General features: G+C 44.7%; 1 long non-coding RNA gene across 3 annotated transcripts in view; it reads left to right on the top strand.

The window, feature by feature from the left end:
• The window catches only part of LOC102003089, a 112,813-nt gene extending 100,118 nt beyond the window's left edge, over positions 1 to 12,695 (top strand). For all 3 annotated transcript variants that reach the window (XR_001236832.1, XR_001236830.1, XR_001236833.1), the window contains 2 exons: positions 11,076 to 11,226; positions 11,360 to 12,695. This is a non-coding gene — a long non-coding RNA (uncharacterized LOC102003089). The remainder of the gene's footprint in view (positions 1 to 11,075; positions 11,227 to 11,359) is intronic.
• The last annotated feature ends 1,490 nt before the right edge of the window (positions 12,696 to 14,185 follow it).

The raw sequence follows: 14,185 nt of genomic DNA, 5'->3' as shown, positions 1-14,185 counted from the left end.
ATTCAATTTAGCTCTTCATTTACCGAGAATGAGAGCTATCCACATGGGCAATGTGAAAGTGCTTGCAAATCATAATGCGAAACCTTCTTCACCTTGTCATTTAGAAATAAAATAGCTTATAAAAATAACTATTTAAAGCTGGGCCTGGTGGTGCATGCTTATAATCCCACTACTCTGTGAAGCTCAGACAGGAGGACTGAAAATTCAAACCAAGCCTGGGAAAATTGGAGACTTGGTGATACCCTGTCTCAAAAAATATAAAAGGCCTGGAGATATAGCTCCATGCAAAGGCCCTGGGTTCAATCTCCAGTACTGCAAAAGACAAAAACATAAAACACAAACAAAAGAACCCTACACAAACAAACAAACCATAGTAAACTTAATTGAATGGTATTTTCTACAAATTAAAATCATCCTCAACAGTCTCAAAAGTTTCATATGTAAAGATTAAACCATGCTGACCACCTGGATGTTAGGTAGTGGCCTGTTTGCAAATATTTAACTAGTAAGTAGTTTTGGAGGGATGGATGTGCAAAAATATATGTACAGAAGTGTCTTGGTTACTTTTCTCTCATTACTGAGACAAAATATCTGATGCCCAAAATTGAGGAAGGAAAGATTTATTTAGCTCACAGTTTGTGGGGGTTTCAGTCCGTAATCAGCTGGCTCCAAACAGGGTGGCACATGGCAGAGGGCAACAGTTCATGGTGGCAGAAGACAGCAAAAGCAACAAGAGCGAAAGGGGGAGAAGTAGAAAGAGCAAGCCTCTTTCCTTCTCTTATATTGTATTCAGGCTGCCCGCCCCACGGCAGTGTAGCACTCGCACCCATAATTCCAGCATTGGGCCAGGAATCAATCACAAACTCTAGGACCCCACACACATGACTGCATGAGGCTTTGAGGGACATTGAGACACAAACCATAGCATGAAATTTATTATAAATTTTATTGATATAAAAGAGGTATAGAATATAATTTAGAAATAATAATAAAACATGAATACCATTTATTGTACATTCTAGATAGCTGGCTGATTTTTGCCAGACTCTCATATCCACAGCTGGTCTATGATTTGACAACAGGATTGAATCCCAATCTAGCAACATTTTTCCTAGTAAATTTATTATTTTTGCATCTCATATATGAGCCATTGTCAGAGTAGTTCTCATTCTTGGATGACTAATACTCATGAAATTAAGATCTTCTGGCTTTTAGTTTTTGAGTTTACTCAAAAGCACTGTTTTTGAGTTTAAGCTGCATTATTGACATTTTCTTTCACTTTCTTAAATGTACACATTAAGAGTAATAGATCAAGCCCTGATGTGTCATGTTTGTTAATGTGCATAGTATAAATGTTCCCTTTGTTTCAAGCTACCAACATGATGTCACCAAATACCCAGATGTTCACATTATAAAGTACTGCCACCCGAACAATAGACCCGAACAATCTCAAGACTATAGACAGTAATAGATAGTAGTAAAATAACTAAAGATTGGTGAGTTTTGAGGATTCTTACTCGTTTTAAAAAATATTCCCTATTTAATTGTAAATATTCATAATCTTTTTTTCAATACTAAGGATTGAACCCAAGGCCTTCACACTGAGCTACATCCCTAGTTGTTTTTTATTTTTTATTTTGAGGGAGGGTCTTGCTAAATCATTAAGGTGTCCAGCTGGGCTCAAACTTGTGATCCTCCTGTCTCAGCCTTCCAGAGTGCTGGGATTACAGGTATGTGCCACTACATCTGGCACATGATTTAAAATTTAACAACAGCTGGGTGTAACTACTAGCTTGCAGACATCTTGAGAATGTACCCAGTTGGCTCTTATGAGCTAGTACAAGTTGACTCCATACACTACTAATAGTAAATAGTGGCAGAGCTTAAATGTTAGAGAACTACAGTGAGCCAAAGGCTCTGGTGACTGAGGAGGGACCCAGAAGAGATCTACTGGTGGCCAGAAGAGGCTGCAGGGTAGGAGGCTGTCTTGGTTACTTTTCTCTCTGTGCTGGGACAAAATACCCAATGCTCAAAATGAACGAAGGAAAGGTCTATTTAGCTTACAGTTTGTGGAGGTTTCAGTCCATGCTTGGCTGGCTCCGAGGCAGAAGACAGCAAAGCAACAAGAGCAAAGGGGGGAATGGCAGCCGAACAGCAATGCAGCCAGAGCCAAAAGGAGGAATGGCGGTAAGCAGCTTCTTTCCCTGCCTTACTTTGTAAACAGGCTACCTCCACCTAAGGGGTGTGTAGCTCTCACATAATCTCCATGCCCTCCTCTTCCACAGGCTCAGGATGTATACAAAGTAAGCACCCTGGCTTCCTGCTGAGTCACTTAGCCAAACCTCTAGACTCCCCAAGTTGACACAATGTATCAGCCATAACAGAGGCACAGCCAGTGCCAGGGCTCCTCAAAGAAGCTGGGGTTTGCTTTAGTCTCACTTTCCCTTTGCAGTGCCGCTGACCTTGACTCCTGGTGCCCATTGTCACCACCTGACTAATCTCGAGCTTAGCTTTCAGATTGGATTATTGTTCTGCCTCCCAGTTCATCTTGGGGCATTCTCCCCACACTAGTCCACTGTGTACTCAGATTCCAGAACACTCTTCCCAAACACATCTTTACATGCATTCTTCTCCATCTGTCTGGCCCCATGTAAGATGAATTCTATACCAAGAAACCTGGTTTTTATTTTTCAGAGCCACACACCAAGCTTCCCACTTCCCCCCCACACATGTGCCTTCCTCCTCCCTGCTGTGGTGGTTAACTGTGATGTGTCAAATTGACTTGAGCAAGAATCACCCAGCAGACAAGTAGAGCTCTGGCTGCATCTGTGGGTCACTGACCAGTATGCTGCAGACAGAGGAGGGAAGACCCACCCTGGATGTGAGTGGCACCCACCAGTAGGATTATAGTCTGAATGCAGTGAGAAAGGAAAGAAGAAGGAAATTCTCTTTTTTCTTTGGAGGATCTCCAGTCTGCACCACTGCCCTTGGATGTTGGTCTCCAGTTCCTTCAGGCTCCCAGTGCAGATGCTCAACCTTTCAGCACAGACCTTTTGACTTTCTGACACAGACTCCCACCAGACTACAGTGAGCTTCAGGGGCTCAACCTTTACCTGAATCCTTTGGGCTCCCAGGAGTATACCAACATGGCTGTCATAAGTCTACTGGGTAAATCCTTTACGTAATGGATATATTATGTGTACATGCTCTTATATGAGGATCTGGCCTCTTGACTACTGGCTATTGCAGACATCTTGAGAATGTACCCAGTTGGCTCTTGTGAGCTAGTACAAGTTGACCCCATACACTACTAATAGTAAATAGTGGCAGAGCTTAAATTTTAGAGAACTACAGTGAGCCAAAGGCTCTGGTGACTGAGGAGGGACCCAGAAGAGATCTATTGGTGGCCAGAAGAGGCTGCAGGGTAGGAGGCACAGCCAGTGCCCAAAGCATTGAGCTCTTTATGCTTCACAAGTACTACTGGGCTGTGCTGTCTCCCAGTCCACAAGACAGCTTATTTGCAACCCATTTTTCCTTTGTGAAGCACATCGAGTCCCAAGTATCCCACTCATCATTGTGGAAATGAAGCTCCTCCTCTGAATGCTTGGGTCACTCTCTGGACTTGTGAGTGTCTTGCAGCCTTAGATGTACATAGTTCCCCACTCACATCTTGGCCAATGCCTAACCAGATTGTAGACCTCTTGGGGTCAGACAGTAGATGTTTAGCAAATATTTCTTGCTGATTAGAAGAAACTGATATACCCCCAAATGGTGTACTTCCTGACAGAGTTGTAAAATTTGACCAAACTAGTTTCTGGTGTGTGTTTCTTCACGTTGTTTAGTTTTTGATCTGCAGCTTGTATTTGTAGCAAGTGGAAACATTAAGCTTGTTTGCACAGTGCACTTTGTATTAGTCTGCTTGGGCTGCCAAAACAAGATACTGCAGACATTGATATTCTCACAGTTCTGGAGGATGGAAGTCCAAGGCCAAGGTGCTGTCAGGGTTAATTTCTGGTCAGGGCCATCATCCCGGTACAGACTGCCACATTCCTACTCTGTGCCCCATGGCCTTTCCTCTGTGTGTGTGGAAGGAGAGCATTCTCTGGTATCACTTCCTTTTTCTTCCTCCCTCCCTTTTGCTCTCTCCCTCTCTCATTGTCTCTCTCTCCTGTTCTCTTTCTGTCTCTCTCTCTCTCTCATTGGACCCTGTTGCAAATTTGAGGCAAGCTGTCTGACCCCCGTGTGACACCCCCATGCCTTCTTTATTTTTTCCTTTGAGGCAGAGTCTCAACTAAATTGCCCAGGCTGGCCTTGAAACTGTGACTCTCCCAAGTGGTTAAGATGACAAGTATGTGTCACCACACCTAGTTTCTTCCTTTTCTTATAATGACAACATCAGAATAGGGTCCCACAATCATGATCCCTTTCAAACATTACCCCCCTAAAGTTCCCATTTCCAAATATAGTCATTTTGGGGGTGACTATTCTTGAATGAATTTTAGAGGGACACAATTCTGTCTGTAACACCTTCCAAATTGAGTTTTTATTTTCCTTTGATTAAAAAATGATACTGTATACTCATCCTACCAAAAAAGAACTCAATAAGTGACTATTTGTGCAATTAAGTGTCCACACTGGCTGTAGGAGCAGATGTACCCTTTTACCAGTACTAGCATTATCATGATGGTTTGGAGCTAGGGCTCTCAAACTGAGCTGTGAGGGCTTCAACCTGCCCCTGCTATTAGCAGCTGTGTGACCTTTGCTCCAGTTTGTGTGTGTGTGTGTGTGTGTGTGTGTGTGTGTGTGCAAAATGGGAATCATAGCGATGCTTTTACTCCATAGGAGGACTGTGATTGTTGTCTGGGATGTTAATGAGATGATGTATGAAACACCTGGGACATTGTTTACCTTAAAAATCTCCTTTTAAATTCTTGTAGAAGTATATATGTGCAAGCCTGGGCATGGTGGCACATGCTTGTAATCCCAGCACTTAAGAGGCTGAGACAGGAAGATCACTGCAAGTTCAAGGCCAGCCAGAACTACATAGTAAGACCCTGTCTCAAAAAAATAATGATACATGTGTGTCTACATCTGCTGTTGCTTTCAGGGAAGTGTCATCCAGAAACTGACCAAGAGTACTGGCAAAGTTCACTCAGGCGGCACCTGCCGCTTATGCCCAGAGCCTCTGGGCTCAGCAAACATTTATCTGCAAGATTACGGCCAGTGCAAGAAGGTGCTGTGCACAGGTGTCAGTGGGGATGCAGAGGAGGGTTCTTAGGCTTGGACTGAGGTGCTGGTGGCATCTGAGAGGTGTGGTGACATTTGAGTTGATACCTGAAGAAAGGTACAAATCGGAAGCAAAGTACCTATTATCACTGCCCGTAGTATACTGAGCTTCAGTTATGCACAGGGAAAATCCTCTGGTTCTAGAGCTAGTAGCCTTTTAAGAAACAGAAGGCAGAGGATTCCAGCAAAAATGGTGAAAACCATGATTTCTATAAATACTTAATTTTTAAGTTGACTTCTTAAAGTGAATTCATATCTCACTTTTAAAGATGAATCAGAGGTAATCCCTAGTTGGTAATTGTAGATGCCATTCAGCCATGAAATGAATGTATTTATGTGTTCAGCAGATATTCTGGGGGTGCTCCTGTGTACCAAGGGATGAAGATATGGTAGGGAGTGGATCAGACATACGGTCTTTACTTCATGAGTCTCTGGGAACTCGAGGAACACCGATTGACAAATGTAGCAACAGCCGGGCATGATGGCACACTCCTATACTCCTACCACTCTGGGAGGCTGAGGCAGGAGGATTGCAATTTTGAGCCTGATATGAGCAATTTAGTGAGACCTCGTCTGAAAATTAAATGAATATGCCTGATGTGCTGGCTCATACCTCTAATCCCAGCACTCAGGAGGCTGAGGCAAGACGATTGCGGTGAGCTAGAGGCCAGCCTGGGCTCTGAAGTGAATTCAAGGCCAGCCTGAACTGCATAGCAAGATTCTGTCTCAAAAAACAAAACAAACACACAAACAAGCATGAATAAAGGTGCAGAGTGTAGTTCGGTGTGGATGCTCTGCGTCCAGTCCTCCATACTGGAGAAAAGAAACAGTGGCGACCGTCCAGCTGGTGGAGGCGCGGGTCCGGGAAGCTTCCTCTCTGCGCAGCGTTCCTCAGATCTAAGCGAGGAGTAGAAAATACTGGGACTCAGGGAGGGGAAGAGTTTCTCAGAATATGGAACAGCATTCTAGAAAACTCTAGAGAGGAGCTGATGACCTCAAACACAAGAGTATGTGTGCTGGCTCGAGGGCAGGGTGGGGGTGGGGCTGCCGGGGGAAGCTGCGGGGCTCCAGCCTGAGAGCCGCAGGCAACCTCCGAAAAGCCTTGCGGAGGTGGTGGCATGAACTGATTCTTCGTCCCTCTGTTCCTCTGTCCTTCTCTCCCCTTTCCCTCTACCCTCCGTCTCCCTCTCCCCCATTCCCTCCCCTCCTTCCCTCCCCCCATACTGGGGGATTGAATCCATGGCCTTTGCCCTGAACTACATCCCCACATCTCCACTCCTTTTTTAGTTTTTATTCGGAGACAGGGCCTCCAGAGTCACTAGGTGTCCAGGACGGGCTCAAACTTGTGAATCTCCTCTTTAGCTTCGTGTGCTGCCAGATTTACATTTTCGAATCTTCCCTGTGACTGCAGGCAGGGAACAGATCGGATATTTACTGTGTAGTAAGACAACACTTAAAACAACTTTCTTGAAATAAATGAATGAGTAAAACACCCGTCCCTATTTGAGAGTACAAAACCACAACAAAGGATCTTGCAACAAACCAGGTGTGAAAGGATGGCACCTTAGACTAGGTGATGAGCAGAGAAATGTAGAGAAGGGGACCAGTTTGAGTGGGGAGACTTAGAGCAGTTACTTACATAATAGAGACCCTCTGATTTATTTATTAGATGCCCTGTCTAAATCTAAACAATGTACATCCGTGTAAACCCCATTAGGCTTTCGAATGGAGGCACAGGATGCAGAGAAAGAAGTGGTCTCTGGTTCTTGTTCAGAGGCTGGGCAGGAGCCACACTGCCCGCCGTGAAGGACACCCCCTGCGCGGAAGGTGGCGAGTGTGTTGGTGCCTGGGCTGGTCACGCTCTGGAGCAGCATCTGGGGTCTCGGTGAGGGAATTACGTGTATGAACCTGACAGCAGAAGTGCATAACAACCCACAGCTGTGGCACTGAGAGCGCCAGTCCTATAACTTTAGATATCTGTGAAGGTGTCAAAGTTTTCCTCGGAGAATCCTGAGTAGACGTGAAGGCTGTCTGCAGTGCCCGCTGCCTGCAGTCATTAAGGATGGGTTTCTTGTTGCCTTCCCAAGGCCTAGGAGAAGATTCAGGGCTCCTCCCCGATCCAAGGGTCTGTTTATTAAATGTTTTGCAGTCCAAGTATAAGTGTGAAACCTAAAATGAATGCAAATTTAAGGGGATTTGCTGTATCCTGCTGGCCTCCATCTTTATTGAAATCTAATTGGGGTTTTAAAAGGCCTTTGAGAATATATTAGAATATTTTAGGTAATGAATAGGTTAGAAAGAGATACCAGTACTTTTTATGTAATACTTTTTGTCTGTGTGATACTAGTGATTGAACGCAAGGCCTTCCCGCTGAGCTATATCCTCAGCACTTTTTCATTTCAGACAGGGTCTCGCTAAGTTGCCCAAGCTGGGTTTGAACATGTGATCCTCCTGCTTCAGCTTCCTAAAGTGCTGATATTATAGATGTGTGCCCGGTTAAATATAATACTGCTAATCCAAAGATTCCTCAGAGAGAAATAGGAGTCTGTCTAATACCCAAGGCATTCTCCATCAAAAACATAGTTTTACTACTAAAAACATGGTATTTGTTATATAAATATCCAAGCATCCTGTGTGAATACACATTTATTCTCTTCAGTCCTGGAGGTCATGAATCCGAGTCATTTTCACTGGGCAGGAAGGCCTGGGCCAGGCTATGCTCCCTCCAGGAAGAGCCCAACTTCCTCCCTCCCTGACCTCCTGGAGCTGAGCTCCTCAGCTCTCGTTTTCTCCTCCATCTGCAAAGCCGAAGCTCATCGTCCGCCCCTCCGGCTATGCTCCTTTCGCTTGCATCTCGTAGCTTCCTCCTTTTCTGTGTCAAAGCTCCCTCTTCCTCTCTTGTAAGGACAGCTGGCGTTATGCGGGCCTCTCTAGACAATTCAGGACTAATTCCCCACCTCAAGACACGTTACCGCAGCCAGGCATTGCGGTACCTGCCTGTCCTCCCAGTACTGCGGGAGACTGAGGCAGGAGGATGGCGAGTGGTACTGTCCCGTTCCATTAGGCTGTGTGTGGAGGCTGACTTGACAAGTGGACCCTTAACACATAAAAATGATCACTTTAACCATTTTTAGGTGTAAACATAGCGGCATTAGGTAAAATTCACATTACTGTGCAGCCGTCATCATCATTCATCTCCGGAATGTTTTTTATCTTCTCAATATCAAAATTCTATACTCCAAAATGTAATAAATCCCTATTCTTCCCTCCCTCCGACCCTGGGAACCAGCATGCCACTGTCAGTCTCTATGAATTTATCTACTCTAGGTACTGCATAAAAGAATCACAGAGGTTTTTGTACTGGGGACAGACCCCAGGGCCTTTGCTCTGAGCCACATCTCCAGCCTTAAGTTATCAAGATGCCCAGACCAGGCTGGAACCTGTGGTCCTCCCGTACCAGCCTCCCAGGTTGCTGGCATGTGGTGTCATGCTCAGCAGGAAGCACACAATACTCATCCCATCTCACACTTTTGAATGATTGTTTTGCATTTGCAGATCTTAATGCAGCATCCTCAAATCATTCAATTTGGAATGGGCATACATGTGCCTGGTCCAGACAACATCTGACGTCAAAGTGAGACGCAACTGCAATAAGCACTAGCGTCCTTGGCCATTAGAGTTTGCAGGGATAGCAGCCAGCGTCAGCAGGAGGCTCTGACTCCTACCATCCCAGTAATGAGAAGGAATGTTAGAATTCCCTTTTGGAAAACAGGCCAGACGACAATGGCAGTGCTGTGTGTGGTAACATCTCCATGTTCCTTATACTGCGCTCTTGCTTGCCCTGTTAAAAGGGTTGGTTGGGACTGGGATTGGCCTACAGCACAGATGCAGAATTAATAACTGCAAAATTAGCAGGAATCATCCCAGTATTCCTCACACTTGGTAGAAGCGTGGAATAACTATCTAGATATGCACACGGAAACCTCTGGCAGCGGTTCTTCTAGTACGAGAAAAGATGGGAGCAGTTTTCTCACATTTTGACTAAGCTACAGTTGTGTGCTGTGTAGAGACAGGGATGTTTGGAGATCTACACTGTCAGGTAGTGTCGCTGTTTAAACGTTATGGGGTATTCTTATGCAAAGTAGGATGGCTACAGCATCGTACAAGGTGTGATCAAAACATACTGTGAATGTCTAAGTTTTTAAAAATTTATTATACTAACAGATACATTGCCATTAATCCCCCTCAAGGCACTGTCCTCAGCTTCAAATATACTTTATTGCTGTGTTTTTGCCACTTTCTGAAGCAGTTCTGGAAGTCCTCTTTTGTGAGTGTCTTTCTTTGCACTGCTATGGCTGCCTCAGTGTCCTAAATTGATTCAAAACATTTACCTTTCATGATCATTTTGGCTTTGAAGAAGAGACAGACTTGCATATTCCCTAACCTGGAAGATAAGGTGGCTGAAGATACACCATGATGCTTTTATTGGACAGAAATCACCATAAATGATTGATGAATGAGGGGTGGTTGTAAAATAAGGTGAATGTGTAAACTGAAAAGTTTATTACAGTAAAAGATACACTGTCATTAATCCTCAAAATATTTTTTCTTGATTCAAGCACACTAATCCCACCATTCTTGGCAATGTGTCCTTTACTGTAACATTTTATTTTTTAATTTAAGCATTCCCTGTACCTTTCTATACCTGTTCTAAGTGGAATAAGCCTGTGAGACATCATGGTAAGCAAGTATACTGAATGTGTTTGCCACCCTGCCTGGCTGGCCCCTTGCAACTGCTTTAAAAATTAATACTGGTAAATTACTTGAGATAGACCATCAAATTATAGATAATGTAAAAATAAAGAGTGAGTATCCATCAACTGATTAATCAGCTGTTCATTGATTCAAAAGTTCATTCATGCAAGCGCAAGGTCGTGAGTTCGGTTCCCGGTACAGGAGAAAAACCAAAAACCAAAAAAAACAAAAAACAAAAAAAACCAAAAGTTCATTCATCACGTACATAGTAGAGAATCAGAGGAGTGGGGAACAAGACCAGGTTGGAGAGGTGGCTGCAGTCATATCCATCTATTCATTCATCCATCTATTTATCTACCCAGCCATTTATGTGCTCCCTATGTCGAAAATCATTTGGGATAACTTCTGCAAACATAGAAAACAGGAAGGAACAAATAAAAAGAGGAGGGGAGACCACTTAGAAAAATAAAACTGGGAAGGGGTTGGCAAGCAAAATGGGTGTCATAGCACTTGTAAAGTTAGTGGCCTGAAAATTTAGTTCTGAATTTCCTAGCACTCCAAGCAGAGAGAGAAATAAGATCAGTTATGTGACCGACAGTGTCCAGCAGATGAAAACAAACTATTCTCTTAGAACAAGGATTGTCCTCTGTCCTAAGAGTTGAGAAAAACCTCTAGTGTCTGTAGTGGTTTTTATTGCGCTGATTTGGGAAAGTGGAACTGCGGTTCTCCGCATCCCCTTCCCTAGGTGGCTCTGGGTGGCACTGGCTGAAAGAGGAAAGAAGCGAAAGTAGATTTAGAGGACAGACGTGAATCAACAGATTTCACATTGTGGAGGCTGGCGAGTTAGATGTAGGGGAGGGAAAGTCACAGAGAGTGCAACAGCTTCCAGCCTGCGTTTTCTCTCCTCTCCTCTCCTCTCCTCTGCTCTCCTCTCCTCTCCTCTCCTCTCCTCTCCAACTCCCCTCCCCTCCCCTCCCTTCCCCTCCCCTCTCCTCTCTGCCTCTGGCTTTTCTGACAACCTGCTGTCCCCACAGACAGAGAGATGCCACAGGTGCCACCAGGTGCAGCAGCAGCAGCCTTCTACCTGCAGATTCTTCAGGCTTGACCCAGGCACCTGGACGTGCCTTGATTTCCTCAGCGCCTGCTAAGGTCTGACTGCTAAGTGCCTCAGCAGAGCTGGTTAAAGTAAGTGCTGCATTTTGAAGACTTTGTATGAGATAAAATCTTGCAGGACCTCATTAATTTCCTGTATACATATTTTGGGTTAAATAAAATGCATTAGTAAAATTTCATGTGTTTCTTTTTACCTTTTCATAAGGTGTTACATTTCCATAGGACAGCACAGCTCCAGAACACGAGGCCCACGGACACGTCTCATCCTTTGCTCAGCTTCCTGTCATCGGTCAGGACCAAATCACCCGCCGGAGTGGTAGCTGGAATTAGTCCGACACTTTGAAGAGGTCCTGGAACTGAGCTTCTTCTGGGCCTCCAAGCTTGGCTCAGACCTTGTATAGCACAGGAGAGAGACAGAAGTATAATAAGCTAAAAGATGTTTCACAAAGGAGGCAAAAACAAAACAAAACATAACAATGCATTCCACTCCCCTCCCCCAGGAGAAATGCTGTTGGGGATTTAAAATCTCCATATCCATGGCCACCTAAGATACAGCTTGTGTTTAGGGTGGCTGCTGTCTGAGCTTCTGAGAGTCACAGGGGGAACCTCAAAATTCTGGGCATCAAGAGTCCTTCTGAGTTGAAATAAAAAGAGGCTCAGGACATTTGTGTAAATGCTGACCTTAAGTGAGCAGAGACTGTGTGCGAATGGATTCCTCTGGGCGTGGAATACGGAGTTACAGCAGTTTGGGTGAAAGTCACCACATTAACTAGTACTTGTAGGGTCAAACTGAGGTACTTGTGAATAAGAACACAGCTGCCATGACTTCTGGGACTTTCTGCATTAACCAGTAAAGACTTCTTGTCCCATGGTGGTCGGGAAGGGTTCTGGGAATGGGACAGTAGGAGTGGGCCAGGGATGGCTTGAGACTTCCTAGTACTGTCCCTGGGGTCACAGTCAGTGACAGGCAAAGCAGGACCCTGATGGCCTAAGTGGAGGGAAAATAAATACAAGCCAGAGAAAACATTATGGAAAAGGACATTATGTCCTTGGGAGTGGTCTCAGTGTTCCCCGAGGTCACCACTCACTCATTTACCTCCTTAGGGGTCTTATTTTTTAAAATGTGGATAAAAGTGAAGGAGGAACTGGCCACCACGGTTGAGGGACAAGCCACTTGTGATGAATGGTAGCTCTTTGTGGAAAGTGCTTTACTTTACAGTTTTCAATGCACTTCCCTGAGGATTTCCGGCAAAAACCGTGCCCTTTACCCGTGCGTGTCAGCCTTTCTGCTCCTGTCTTCACCTGCCCCTTGCGGGTAACAGGAGTCACTCTGGGAAATAAATTCTTGGCCTGTGCTAACGTGTTACCATCAGAAACGAGAAGGGCAGGGCAGGTCTGTAGAAATAACCAGGCTGTTAATCTCACACACTTGGAAGATTTTTTGCAAACGCAAAGTTTAAACTATAAGAGTGGGCACCCCGGCACCAGGTCATCCGCCAATGTACCCTGTTGGTGGAGGGACTGTGCCTTCAGCTCACAGTACTTACCTGCCAGTCGTGGTTCCCTCCTCTCTTGTTTCTTCTTGGCTATGGCTGTAAAGTCTCGCCATGCAGGTATGCGTCCTGCATAGGATTAGAGAGCAGAAACATCTGGCTCCAGGACTGGATTTTAACTTGAGACAATTTGCAGTTTTGCCTTTTCTGTAAGAGAACGAAGAGAAAGAGACTCCATTGGATACTGGGCTTCCTTCATTTATTCTCTAATTCATTCATTTGTTTTTTCTGGTACTATAGATTGGACCCAGGACCTTTTCACTACATTCCCAGCCCTTTTTATTTTTATTTTAAGACATGGTCACACTAAATCACTAAGTCACCCAGGTTGGGCTTGAATTTGTGATCCTTCTGCCTCAGTTTCCCAGAGTGCTGGGGCTACAGGACTTTGTCACCATGTCTGCTTTTATAGCCTAGCATCAAATCCTTTTCGAATAGTATGTGCGCTATGTTCACACACAAACAAAACATTAGGATTTCCAGTTATATTTTTATCTCATTCCTTTTAATCTTGTTTTGAGCATACGTTTCCCACCATATCTAATATAGTTGTAAAAGTTCACAATCCCATATCCACAATCCTGGTGTCTAAATAGGTCTAAAAACCAGAAGATATTTTGTAATTCATTTGTGGATCAGCCTGCACCTACCTGAATGGGTGTCTGGCTGTTGACAACATTTACTTAAAGTAATTAGTGCAAATGACGAGAACAATGATACAGTTCTCTGTAGAAATCATGAAATGTTCTATTGTGTGCCGCAGTGCTACCCTCCCTACTGGGATATAATAGATAGGCTATGCAAGCACACCCTTACCTTGCTAAAGCTGGAGAAGTCAGAGGCATATTTTGTTCTAAGCCTGTGTGGGTATTTGGTTGGTCTTTTCTTTTCTTTATACGGGGTCACACTGTATTCCAAGCTGGCCTCAAACTTGCCATGTAGCCCACGCTGGCCTTGAACTCCAGGTGTGTGCCACCTGTCCTGTGGGCCTGTCTTAAGTCACCTTCTTATTGCAGGGACAAAATACCCAACACCCACAACCCAAAGGAGAGGTATATTTGGGCTCAGAGCTTTTAGAGCTTTCAGTCCACAGTGAACTGGCTCCAAGCAGAAACATCGTGGCAGAGGGGGCACGGCAAAGGACAACTGCTCACCTCGTGGTGACCAGGAAGTAGAGTGAGATGAGAGGAGCAGGAGAGGGAGATAAGCCTTCTGGGCCACGCACACACGCAGTGACCCACCCCTTCTAACCAGGCCTCATTTCCTAACAGTAAGGCAGCAGCGGACATCAGTGGATGAAGCCACTAATGAGTGCGGTACCCTCAGGAACAAGTCACCTTCTAGAAGCCCCACCTCTGAGCACAGGAGGCTTTTGGGGGCGTTCTAGATCTAAACCACAACAGGACCTGCAGTGGTACATAACGTATAAATAAACAGATAATTATTCATAGATGTAACTTACAGATAAATACAACAGC

The sequence above is a fragment of the Chinchilla lanigera genome, unplaced genomic scaffold (genome assembly GCF_000276665.1).
Source record: "Chinchilla lanigera isolate Chin_1 unplaced genomic scaffold, ChiLan1.0 scaffold00005, whole genome shotgun sequence".
Taxonomy (NCBI): domain Eukaryota; kingdom Metazoa; phylum Chordata; class Mammalia; order Rodentia; family Chinchillidae; genus Chinchilla; species Chinchilla lanigera.
The sequence above is the reverse complement of the archived record's forward strand: the minus strand, read 5'-3'. Positions and strand labels throughout refer to the sequence as shown.